This window comes from Nycticebus coucang, chromosome 15 (genome assembly GCF_027406575.1).
Source record: "Nycticebus coucang isolate mNycCou1 chromosome 15, mNycCou1.pri, whole genome shotgun sequence".
Taxonomy (NCBI): Eukaryota; Metazoa; Chordata; class Mammalia; order Primates; family Lorisidae; genus Nycticebus; species Nycticebus coucang.
In genome coordinates this window covers 28178078-28189625 of record NC_069794.1, presented here as the reverse complement: position 1 = coordinate 28189625, position 11548 = coordinate 28178078, and positions in this window count along the sequence as shown.

Here is an 11548-nt window from a genome sequence, read left to right as displayed (position 1 = left end):
TTCAGTGTCTTTTAGGTCTCTCCTTAAACGTAGCGCTCCATTTTTAATTTGTGCACACACTTTGAACCAATTCACATTATTAACAGAATATAGATCATATTCATATGATCTTATCCATAACTGCAGGAAAAGTGCTTTATAGAATTCAAAATCTATTCATGGTGAAAATAGCTTCTTAAAGCTTATGAACAATCTGCACCAGAATTCTTTAGTGCATGTCATACAAAATAAGCAAATATTGACCATTTTTCTGAGAAGATAAACTAGACTAAAATGAGCCCTTTTGTTAAATATTATAATGAAAGTTTTAGGAAGTGAAATTAGGTGATTTAAAAAAAGAGAAAAATATCTAAGTGATGAAAATAAGTAAATAATTATGAGAGATAACATAATTTTTATCATCCTTTGCATGATCAATGTGTAGTATGATAGCTACTGTACACCATACAAAATGTATAAAGGTTATTAGAACTCATATATTGTGCAGTAAGGACACCTTGTACACAGAAAGAAATAAAAAAAATCATGATTTTAAAACAATTAGATATAGAAATAATATAAAAAATATCCTTTGCCACATTAAGATATCACATATCAATAAGTAATTTTAACAAAAGTATGAGTAGTAAACATACTTGTTTCCATATTTCACACTCTCTTGGCACTTCTGATACCAGCTGCAATGGTGATGGATGGTCCTGTGCACACAGACAAGGTCACACTTCAAATATATATGACATTGTTTTTGCTTTTCTGCCTATAGTTTTCAAAACTGTTAAAAACTTGTTCATCTCTGAAGCAGAGACCTTGACATAAGAAGTATTATAATCACTGAGAAAATGTCTAAATAAATGAATGATTTCTGGTATATATATGGGCCAGACACTCATCCCTCAAGGTGGACATTCTTGGCAGGAATCTGTTTGTTTTCCATATTCTTACAGAATCCCCATTGCCTACAGCAATGACTTTTATAATTCCTGTGTATTTACTTTTTTTTGCAGTTTTTGGCCAGGGCCAGGTTTGAACCCACCACCTCGGTATATGGGGCCGGCACCCTGTGTCTTTACTTTTATCATTTTCTGTCTCACCTTGCCCACTCCCTTGCCTCTCCTCCATAGAATTAATGTCCAAATATACTTTTTGAATCTAAGACTCTTTAAATTTTTTTGTGGAACTTAACAGAGTTATCCTGAACTCTGAATGGCAATTTGAGAGGCAAAGTATAGGCAAGACCCTCCAACCTTAGAGTAACACAATTGGAAATGGTCGATTACATTTTACTCTGTATGGTTATCAGGTTTGAGAAGTTATTCACATGGTCTTTCACCCGGGGATAAAAGCAAATTTCTTAATGAGCATTTATGTTTTAATTTGCTAGATGTCAGGAGTACTGTTAATCTAGAATGAGCTTAAAGAAGTCAAAATTCCCTCATCACACAAATTGTATGGATCCAGACTCCAAGTTCATGCTCAGAAGCAGCTATGTCCTTTAGTCTCCTCTTTCCCCTTAGTGGCAAATCGTCTTTCTCAGCTGTTTCTGTGGCAGGGTATAGTGTAGATTTTTCATGTTCAACCTTAACCTGAGCTAAAATAGTGATGATTTTTCAGTTACATTTTCATTCTATGAAAGATCCATGAAGTTGACTGATACTAAGTTTCCAGTCTCAGATGATCAACAAAACTAAAGCTCAGCGATGTCCACAGCACTGGCGAATTCCACAGAAACATGAAGAGCTCCTTACTTTTCTTATACAGTGCTGATTTATCTGTGTTTCTACTTCTCCTACTTTGACTTGATTGTTATCTTCAATCCCATATAGTTTTTAAAAACTATTTTAAAGTATTTTTTAGCATTTAAAATTTTTGCCAGATTTTTCTGAATAATCTAGCCACTAACAGAAATCAAATGAGTCATGTTCATTTTTTTGTTTTTTGTTTGTTTGTTTGCTTGGGTTTATGCTGCGTCCTTCTTATTCTCTCATCTCTGGCAAAGAAGGCTTAAACCATACAGATTCTGTTTTCCATATTTACTTTCCCTGAGGCTTCTTCTTAAATTTGGATAATAGCAAGGACTAGCAGTAGAGAGTAAGAAGGAAGGAGAAGAAAAGGTATGTGTCTTCCTCTCTGCTCTTTTAAGCAGCATTTTTAATACATTGTTCCCTCTCCTCAGTGAGTTTAACTCCTGGCGGACACCCTGGCTCACCAGCTATTACAATCTCAGAACTTTTTCTGACCCTGTCATTCTAGGAGTAACAGTGGCTCTTTGACATAGCAAATCTCTGTTATTTCATCACCCCATTTGACTTCAGCTCTCCAACATCACTCTGGCTGGTTTTCCACATCTAATTTCCTCTGTTCTACTCCCAGGTAGGATATCTTCCAAGGGTATTTCTTACTCACACGGAATTTATGCATTTCCGATAATCCCCAGGTAGTAGATTTTTCTGATCATGCTGCATTAAACCCTGAAAGTCATAAGATTTCTATTTCAAAGGAAAAGTTCCATATACAATTCTTCAGACTTTTTTCTGTCAAGGTGAAAAGAAGAATCTAAAGGAAACCATAAAAAGAGGAAAAAACTCTCAAGGAAGAAGTGACTAGATTTAAAAAAGAAAGGTAACACACCTATCTTGCAGTGTTCATTTATGCTGCTTTACAGCATAACCTGGTAATTAAGTCAAATCAAGAACTATCAGAACTTTGTAGGAGTATCACAGTTATTTCCTGGCCTATAACATTAAAACACTTTTTTTTTTTTTTTCTTTTGGGAGACAGAGTCTCACTTTGTCACCCCAGGTAGAGTGCTGTAGCATCACAGCTCACAGCAACCTCCAGGTCTTGGGCTTAGGCGATTCTCTTGCCTCAGCCTCATGAGTAGTTGGGACTACAGGTGCCCACCACAATGCCCAGCTATTTTTTGTTGCAGTTTGGCTGGGGCCGGATTTGAACCCACCAACATTGGTTTATGGGGCCAGTGCCTTACTCCCTGAGCCACAGGTGCCACCCAACATTAAAACTCTTAACAGGGGGAGGAGACAAGATGGCTGACTGAAGCCAGCTTTCCACAGAGGCTCCCGTCCAGAAGGAGAGTTAAAGGACAAAAATTCAGCAAGTAACCTGGTGGATTTGAGCTGCACTAAGAGAGAAAGTTGTAGAACGCACGTCAACCCCGCTGAGGTGAGCTGCGACCATAAGGATACAAACAAAAGGTACAAAATCCATCACCAAGTGGACGGGAGTCCCCTCCCCCATGAGAATGGCTCAGAGTGCCCCACAAACAACTGGTCATAGTTCAAAGGTCCTCCCACTACACTCCAAGGGAGAGACCCTCTAAAAACTGGACCTACCTCCCCTACTAGGGTGCCACGGCGTCCTCCTGCCAGGCATAAAACTGTATAAACTGTATATAGTCTCTACCTGGAATTCTGAGCTCCCAGCACTCCCCTTCACTCACACTGGGGTTTGGAGGCCAGTCCCGGTCGGTGGGCGGAGAGGGGACTGCCCTGGAGTGGCAGTTCCCTGAGGCACAGTGCGACAGCCGTCTTTTAGTGACAATACGGCCAGGCATAAAACTGTGTAAAGCTCTGTGTGTTCTCTGCCTGCAACCCCAGGCTCTCAGTGCTCCCCGCACTCCCCTCTGCTGTCACTCCAAGGTCTGAAGGCCTGTCCCCCAGGGGTCCAGACTCTTGGGCGATTGCTCAAGGGGTGTAGACAGTGCTGGGCTGCAGCCTGTCGGTGCAGACTCTGGGGTACAGGAGCGGAGGAGGAGAGCTACACAGGAGCAGCCATTGCCTGAGCCATAAAGCAGCAGCAATACGGCTTTTGCTAGCAGTATGGCTCACTACCGAATATTCTGAAGCCACACCCCCTGTCTCCCTGGGCAACCAGAGACTCTGAGTTTGCCTGAGGCAACTCCAACTTGCAAACTGGGGAAACTCCCAGGGTGGGGCTGACCCAGAGGTCCGCATTACTAAACCTAAGATGCACCTGGCCCTCAGGGGATCGTTAGCCTATAGACAATACAAGAGCAAAGACAAGCTAATTTGGAGCTCAATTCAGCTTCTCTTCTGCAGGGGAACCACAGAGTTGTTCTGTTCTGTTCTGTCAGTAACATTAATCAGGGGCGAGAATGGACCTCAGTGAAAACCCCTCAACCTTCATCAAGCGCCCGAGGTTGTCAGGCCTCACCTCCTCCTGCTGAAGAGAGGCAGAGCACAGCGGCCTGGCAGACTTCCTTGTGATTCAGGCAGGTACAAGCTCTTGGAGTACCGATTCACTACAGGCAACTGGGTCAGCCAACTGCAGGGCTATCAGTGACTGGATGTGAAGTGGTGCAAGGTGGGGAAGGAGGCAGCAACCTTCCCAGACTGATTTATAGGCTGGGTGGCTTCTCCTGACTCCACGCAGCACTGGAGCAAGCCACTCCAGAGTAGTCACCAGACCCCTGTGATCCAGTTCCCAGAGACCTCTTAAACTCTCTCACCCGAGACAGGTGCAGACTGAGACAATTGATTTGGACCTTTTTGAACTGAACCAATCACCTGAGGACAAATTAGGTGGTGCCCTGGGTGCAAGGTGGTAGGAAGGTTTGATTTTTCTTTTCCAATTGTTTGCCGGTGGGGGGTGGGGTGACTTAATTGCTGATATTTGTCCACAGCTGAGACTTCAATCCAAAGTATCTGTTTCACTAGGGTGGAACAGAAACCAGCTGAAAACAAGACAGAACCACTTAGCCCCACCACACCAGACAGGGCCCCAGTTTCTCAGGCCACAACATTGTACAGGCCCTTGACAAAGCCCCAGGGGAAAAAATCAGAGGGAGTAAAACAACCATGGGGCGGAATCAGCGGAAAAACTCTGGTAACATGAATAACCAGAATAGATCAACTCCCATAAGGAAAGATATGGCAGATGCGATTGACGATCCCATTCATAAACAATTGGCTGAGATGTCAGAAATCAAATTCAGAATTTGGATTGCAGACAAGATTAACAAAGTGGAATTAGGAATTCGAGGAGAAATTCAAAAGTTGTCTCAAGAATTTAATGAATTTAAAGACAAAACCACCAAAGACTTAGACACACTGAAGCAAGAATTTACAGCCCTCAAAGATATGAAAAATACAGTAGAATCCCTCAGCAACAGAATGGAGAAAGCAGAAGAAAGGATTTCTGACATCGAAGATAAAGCCTTTGAACACTCCCAAACTCTCAAAGAGGAAGAGAAATGGAGAGCAAAAGCAGATCATTCTCTCCAAGAGCTCTAGGATAATTCAAAGAAGGCGAATATCCGAATCATAGGGGTTCCAGAAACAGATGAAGTGGCCTCGCTGGGCACAGAGGCCCTTCTGCATGAAATTATGAAAGAGAATTTTCCAGACATGCCTAGAGATTCTGAAATTCAGATAGCAGACAGTTTCAGAACCCCAGCATGACTCAACTCCAATAAGACATCCCCCAGGCATATCACAGTTAACTTCACTAAAGTTAACATGAAGGAGAAAATCCTCAAAGCTGCCAGGAGAAAGAAAACCATTACCTTCAAAGCAAAGAATATTAGAATGACTGCAGATCTCTCTGCTGAAACTTTTCAAGCCAGAAGAGGGTGGTCACCGACTTTTAATCTCCTAAAGCAAAATAACTTTCTTTTTTTTTTTTTGTAGAGACAGAGTCTCACTTTTATGGCCCTCGGTAGAGTGCCATGGCATCACACAGCTCACAGCAACCTCCAACTCCTGGGCTTAAGCGATTCTCTTGCCTCAGCCTCCCGAGTAGCTGGGACTACAGGTGCCTGCCACAACGCCCGGCTATTTTTTGGTTGCAGTTCAGCCGGGGCCGGGTTTGAACCCGCCACCCTCGGTATATGGGGCCGGCGCCTTAATGACTGAGCCACAGGCGCCGCCCAGCAAAATAACTTTCAACCCTGGATCTTGTATCCAGCTAAACTGAGTTTCATTTATGATGGAGAAATTAAATACTTTAATGACATTCGTATGTTTAAGAAATTTGCCATAACCAAACCAGTTCTTCAGGATATTCTCACACCTATTTTCCATAATGACAAACCCAATCCTATACCACAAAAGTAAACTCACTCAGAAACTTCGGATCAAACTCCAATTTCCACACTGGTGAAAGGATTAAAAATGGCCACTGGACTTTTGAAAAACTCGATACCCAAAACTTCACCAGACTTATCAATATTCTCCATTAATGTGAACAGCTTAAACTATCCTCTAAAGAGGCATAGGTTAGCTGATTGGATACAAAAGCTCAGGCCAGATATTTGTTGCATACAAGAGTCACATCTTAACTTATAAGACAAATACAGACTCAGGGTGAAAGGATGGTCGTCCATATTTCAGGCAAATGGCAATCAGAAAAAAGCAGGTGTTGCAGTTTTATTTGCAGATACAATACGCTTTAAACCAACAAAAGTAGGGAAGGATAAGAACGGTCACTTCATATTTGTTAAGGGTAATACTCAATATGATGAGATCTCAATTATTACTATCTTTGCACCCAACCAGAATGCACCTCAATTTATAAGACATGAGCAACTTGATTTCCTCCAGCTCCATAATCGTCGGAGATTTCAACACTCCTTTGGCAGTGTTGGATCGATCCTCCAACAAGAAGCTGAACAAAGAAATCTTAGATTTAAACCTAACCATCCAACATTTGGATTTAGCAGACATCTACAGAACATTTCATCCCAACAAAACTGAATACACATACTTCTCATCAGCCCATGGAACTTACTCCAAAATCGATCACATCTTAGGTCACAAGTCTAACCTCAGTAAATTTAAAGGCATAGAAATTATTCCATGCATCTTCTCGGACCACCATGGAACAAAACTTGAACTGAGTAACAACAGGAATCTGCATACCCATACAAAAACATGGAAGTTAAATAACCTTATGCTGAATGATAGCTGGGTCAGAGATGAGATTAAGAAAGAAATCGCCAATTTTTTGGAACAAAACAACAATGAAGACACAAACTATCAGAACCTCTGGGACACCAGAAAGGCAGATCTAATAGGGAAATTTATAGCACTGCAAGCCTTCCTCAAGAGAACGGAAAGAGAGGAAGTTAAAAACTTAATGGGACATCTCAAGCAACTGGAAAAGGAAGAACATTCCAACCCCAAACCCAGTAGGAGAAAAGAAATAACCAAAATTAGAGCAGAATTAAATGAAATTGAAAACAAAAGAATAATACAACAGATCAATAAATCAAAAAGCTGGTTTTTCAAAAAGCTCAATAAAATAGATAAACCTTTGGCCAACCTAATCAGGAAAAAAAGAGTAAAATCTCTAATCTCATCAATCAGAAACAACAAAGACGAAATAACCACAGACTCATCAGAAATCCAAAAAATCCTTAATGAATATTACAAGAAACTTTATTCTCAGAAATATGAAAATCTGAAAGAAATTGACCAATACTTGGAAGCATGTCACCTTCCAAGACTTAGCCAGAATCAAGTGGAAATGTTGAATAGGCCCATATCAAGTTCGGAAATAGCATCAACCATACAAAACCTCCCTAAAAAGAAAAGCCCGGGACCCGATGGTTTCACGTCTGAATTCTACCAAACCTTTAAAGAGGAATTAGTACCTATATTACTCAACCTGTTCCAAAAGGTTGAAAAAGAAGGAAGACTACCCAACATGTTCTATGAACCAAACATCACCCTGATCCCCAAACCAGGAAAAGACCCAACAAGAAAAGAAAATTATAGAACAATATCACTAATGAATATAGATGCAAAAATATTCAACAAGATCCTAAAAAACAGAATCCAGCAACACATCAAACAAATTATACATCATGACCAAGTCGGTTTTATCCCAGGATCTCAAGGCTGGTTCAATATACATAAATCTATAAATGTAATCCAGCACATAAACAAATTAAAAAACAAAGACCATATGATTCTCTCAGTCAATGCAGAAAAAGCTTTTGATAATATCCAGCATCCCTTCATGATCAGAACACTTAAGAAATCGGTATATAAGGGACATTTCTTAAACTGATAGAGACCATCTACAGCAAACCCACAGCCAATATCATATTGAATGGAGTTAAATTGGAATCATTTCCACTCAGATCGGGAACCAGACAAAGCTGCCCATTGTCTCCATTGCTTTTTAACATTGTAATGGAAGTTTTAGCCACTGCAATTAGGGAAGAAAAGGCAATCAAGGGTATCCATATAGGGTCAAAAGAGATCAAACTTTCGCTCTTCACAGATAGGATAGTATATCTGGAAAACACTAGGGACTCTACTACAAAACTTTTAGAAGTGATCAAGGAATACAGCAGCGTCTCAGGTTACAAAATCAACATTCATAAATAGGTAGCCTTTATATATACCAACAACAGTCAAGTTGAAAACACAGTTAAGGACTCTATCCCATTCACAGTAGTGAAAAAGAAGATGAAATATTTGGGAATTTATCTAACAAAGGATGTGAAAGATCTCTATAAAGAGAACTATGAAAATATAAGAAAAGAAATAGCTGAAAATATTAACAAATGGAAAAACATACCATGCTCATGGCTGGGAAGAATCAATATTGTTAAAATGTCTATACTACCCAAAGCAATATATAATTTCAATGCAATCCCTAGTAAAGCTCCACTGTCATGCTTTAAAGATCTTGAAAAAACAATACTTCGTTTTATATAGAATCAGAAAAAACCTTGAATAGCCAAGACATTACTCAGAAATAAAAACAAAGCAGGAGGAATCACGCTACCAGACCTCAGACTATACTACAAATCAATAGTGATCAAAAAAGCATGGTATTGCCACAAAAACAGAGAAGTAGATGTCTGGAACAGAATAGAGAACCAAGAGATGAATTCATCTACTTACTGTTATTTAATCTTTGACAAGCCAATTAAAAACATTCAGTGGGGAAAAGATTCTCTATTTAACAAATGGTGCTGGGTGAACTGGCTGGCAACCTGTAGAAGACTGAAATTGGACCCACACCTTTCACCATTAACTAAGATAGACTCTCACTGGATCAAAGATTTAAGCTTAAGACATGAAACTATAAAAATACTAGAGGAGGGCGGCGCCTGTGGCTCAAGGAGTAGGGCGCCGGTCCCATATGCCGGAGGTGGTGGGTTCAAACCTAGCCCCGGCCAAAAAAAAAAAAAAAAAAAAAAAAAAAATACTAGAGGAGAGTGCAGGGAAAACCCTTGAAGAAATCGGGCTGGGCGAGTATTTTATGAGGAGGACCCCCAGGGCAATTGAAGCAGCTTCAAAAATACACTACTGGGACTTGATCAAACTAAAAAGCTTCTGCACAGCCAAGAACACAGTAAGTAAAGCAAGCAAACAGTCCTCAGAATGGGAAAAGATATTTGCAGGTTATGTCTCTGACAAAGGTTTAATAACCAGAATCCACAGAGAACTCAAACTCATTAGCAAGAATAGAACAAGTGATCCCACCACAGGCTGGGCAAGGGATTTGAAGAGAAAGTTCTCTGAAGAAGACAGGCGCGTGGCCTTCAGACATATGAAAAAATGCTCATCATCTTTAATAATCAGAGAAATGCAAATCAAAATTACCTTGAGATACCATCTAACTTCAGTGAGACTAGCCTATATCACAAAATCCCAAGACCAGAGATGTTGGCGCAGATGTGGAGAAAAGGGAACACTTTTGCACTGCTGGTGGGAATGCAAATTAATACATTCCTTTTGGAAAGAGATATGGAGAACACTTAGAGATCTAAAAATAGATTTGCCATTCAATCCTGTAATCCCTCTACTGGGCATATACCCAGAAGACCAAAAAGCACATCATAACAGATATTTGTACCAGAATGTTTATTGCAGCTCAATTCATAATTGCTAAGTCTTGGAAGAAGCCCAAGTGCCCATCGATCCACGAATGGATTAATAAATTGTGGTAACGTACACCATGGAATATTATGCAGCCTTAAAGAAAGATGGAGACTTTACCTTTTTCATGTTTATATGGATGGAGCTGGAACCTATTCTTCTTAGTAAAGTATCTCAAGAATGGAAGAAAAAGTACCCAATGTACTCAGCCCTACTATGAAACTAATTTAGGGTTTTCACTTGAAAGCTATAACCCAGTTACAACCTAAGAATAGGAGGAAGGGGGAAAGGGAGGGGAGGGATGGGGGAAGGTAGGTAGAGGGAAGGGGATTGGTGGGATTACACCAGGGGTGCTTCTTACAAGGGTATATGTGAAACTTGGTAAATGGTCTGTAAAGCTAGTGAATGATGCCCCATGATCATATCAATGTATACATCTATGATTTAATAAAAATAAATAAGTAATAAAAAAAAACTCTTAACAAAGATTTCTACAGAAAATACAAATTTCTGTATTTATTAAGTTTAGAATACCAGTGTTTTTGAGATTGAAACTATTAATATTATTTATCTAATATTCCCTGTTTAAGACTCAGTAGTTTCTACTAAATGTTTGTTTTTCTTTATGACTTATCTGGTGGCAACATGATAAATTTTAATTCCATTAAAGGTCTTTATGTATTTTCCTTTTTTTTAGTTTTATTCACAATTTTATAGGATAAATTTTAGCAAATCGACTTTGAATTATATGTATGGAAAAACTAAATTAAGAAAGAAACCTCTTAAGAAAGTTCTATTATGTAAGAAGAAATCTATTAGAAGAATTTGTTATGTTATAGTTGTTTTAATATTGTTAATATTTTCAGAATTGCTTTTTAATTGTTAGTAAGTCCTTTTGATTTTAATACAGTTTCACAGCTTATGGTTATACTGACTTTTTAAAACATTTACTTTCTCAAATTGCTCATTTTTAATTAAAAATTTCAGTACATGTTTGTAAAGGCAATAATAGCATATGCAAAAGTACACTGACACTCAAAATAAACAGCCAGACTTGAATAATTAAGCTAAAATTGTAGTCTTACTTATTTTATTTATAAAAAAGATAGTGAGGAATTCTAGAAGATACAAATGAGAAACGAAAAACTTGTGTGCCACTCAAAATACAGCAATAATTTGTTCTCTTTTTTAAAAGATAATATATAACTGCAAAATTTTAGTGGGCCCAACTTTTGAGAAAGTGAATGACGACCCATTATCTCTTCTCTTCATCCTACTTTTGTTCTGTAGCATGAAGATGGTTGTGGGGCCTCTAGTGATGTTCTCATCGTCCTTGGTTTTAGGGTGAACTCACTTATGTCCCAACCTTATGACAGCGTTATGAATGGCAGTTTAGATTTTTCCATGATACACACAAGTGAAGAGAAGCATTTTCTAAAGCTCTGTTTGTCAAATTAGAAGACACTAATCTGCCACAGTTAATAGTACTTTCTACCACAGAATGATTACAGCCAACTTTTCTGCTTTGATTTCAATATTTTATAACGTTATTCCAAATATGATAGCATTTTTTAAATTAATTTTTAATTCTTAAATGTTGGTGCATATTCTTTGTTTACTCCTCAGTTATAATGTCTATTTAAACAAACTTTATTCTTTTTCTCTGTTTAAAT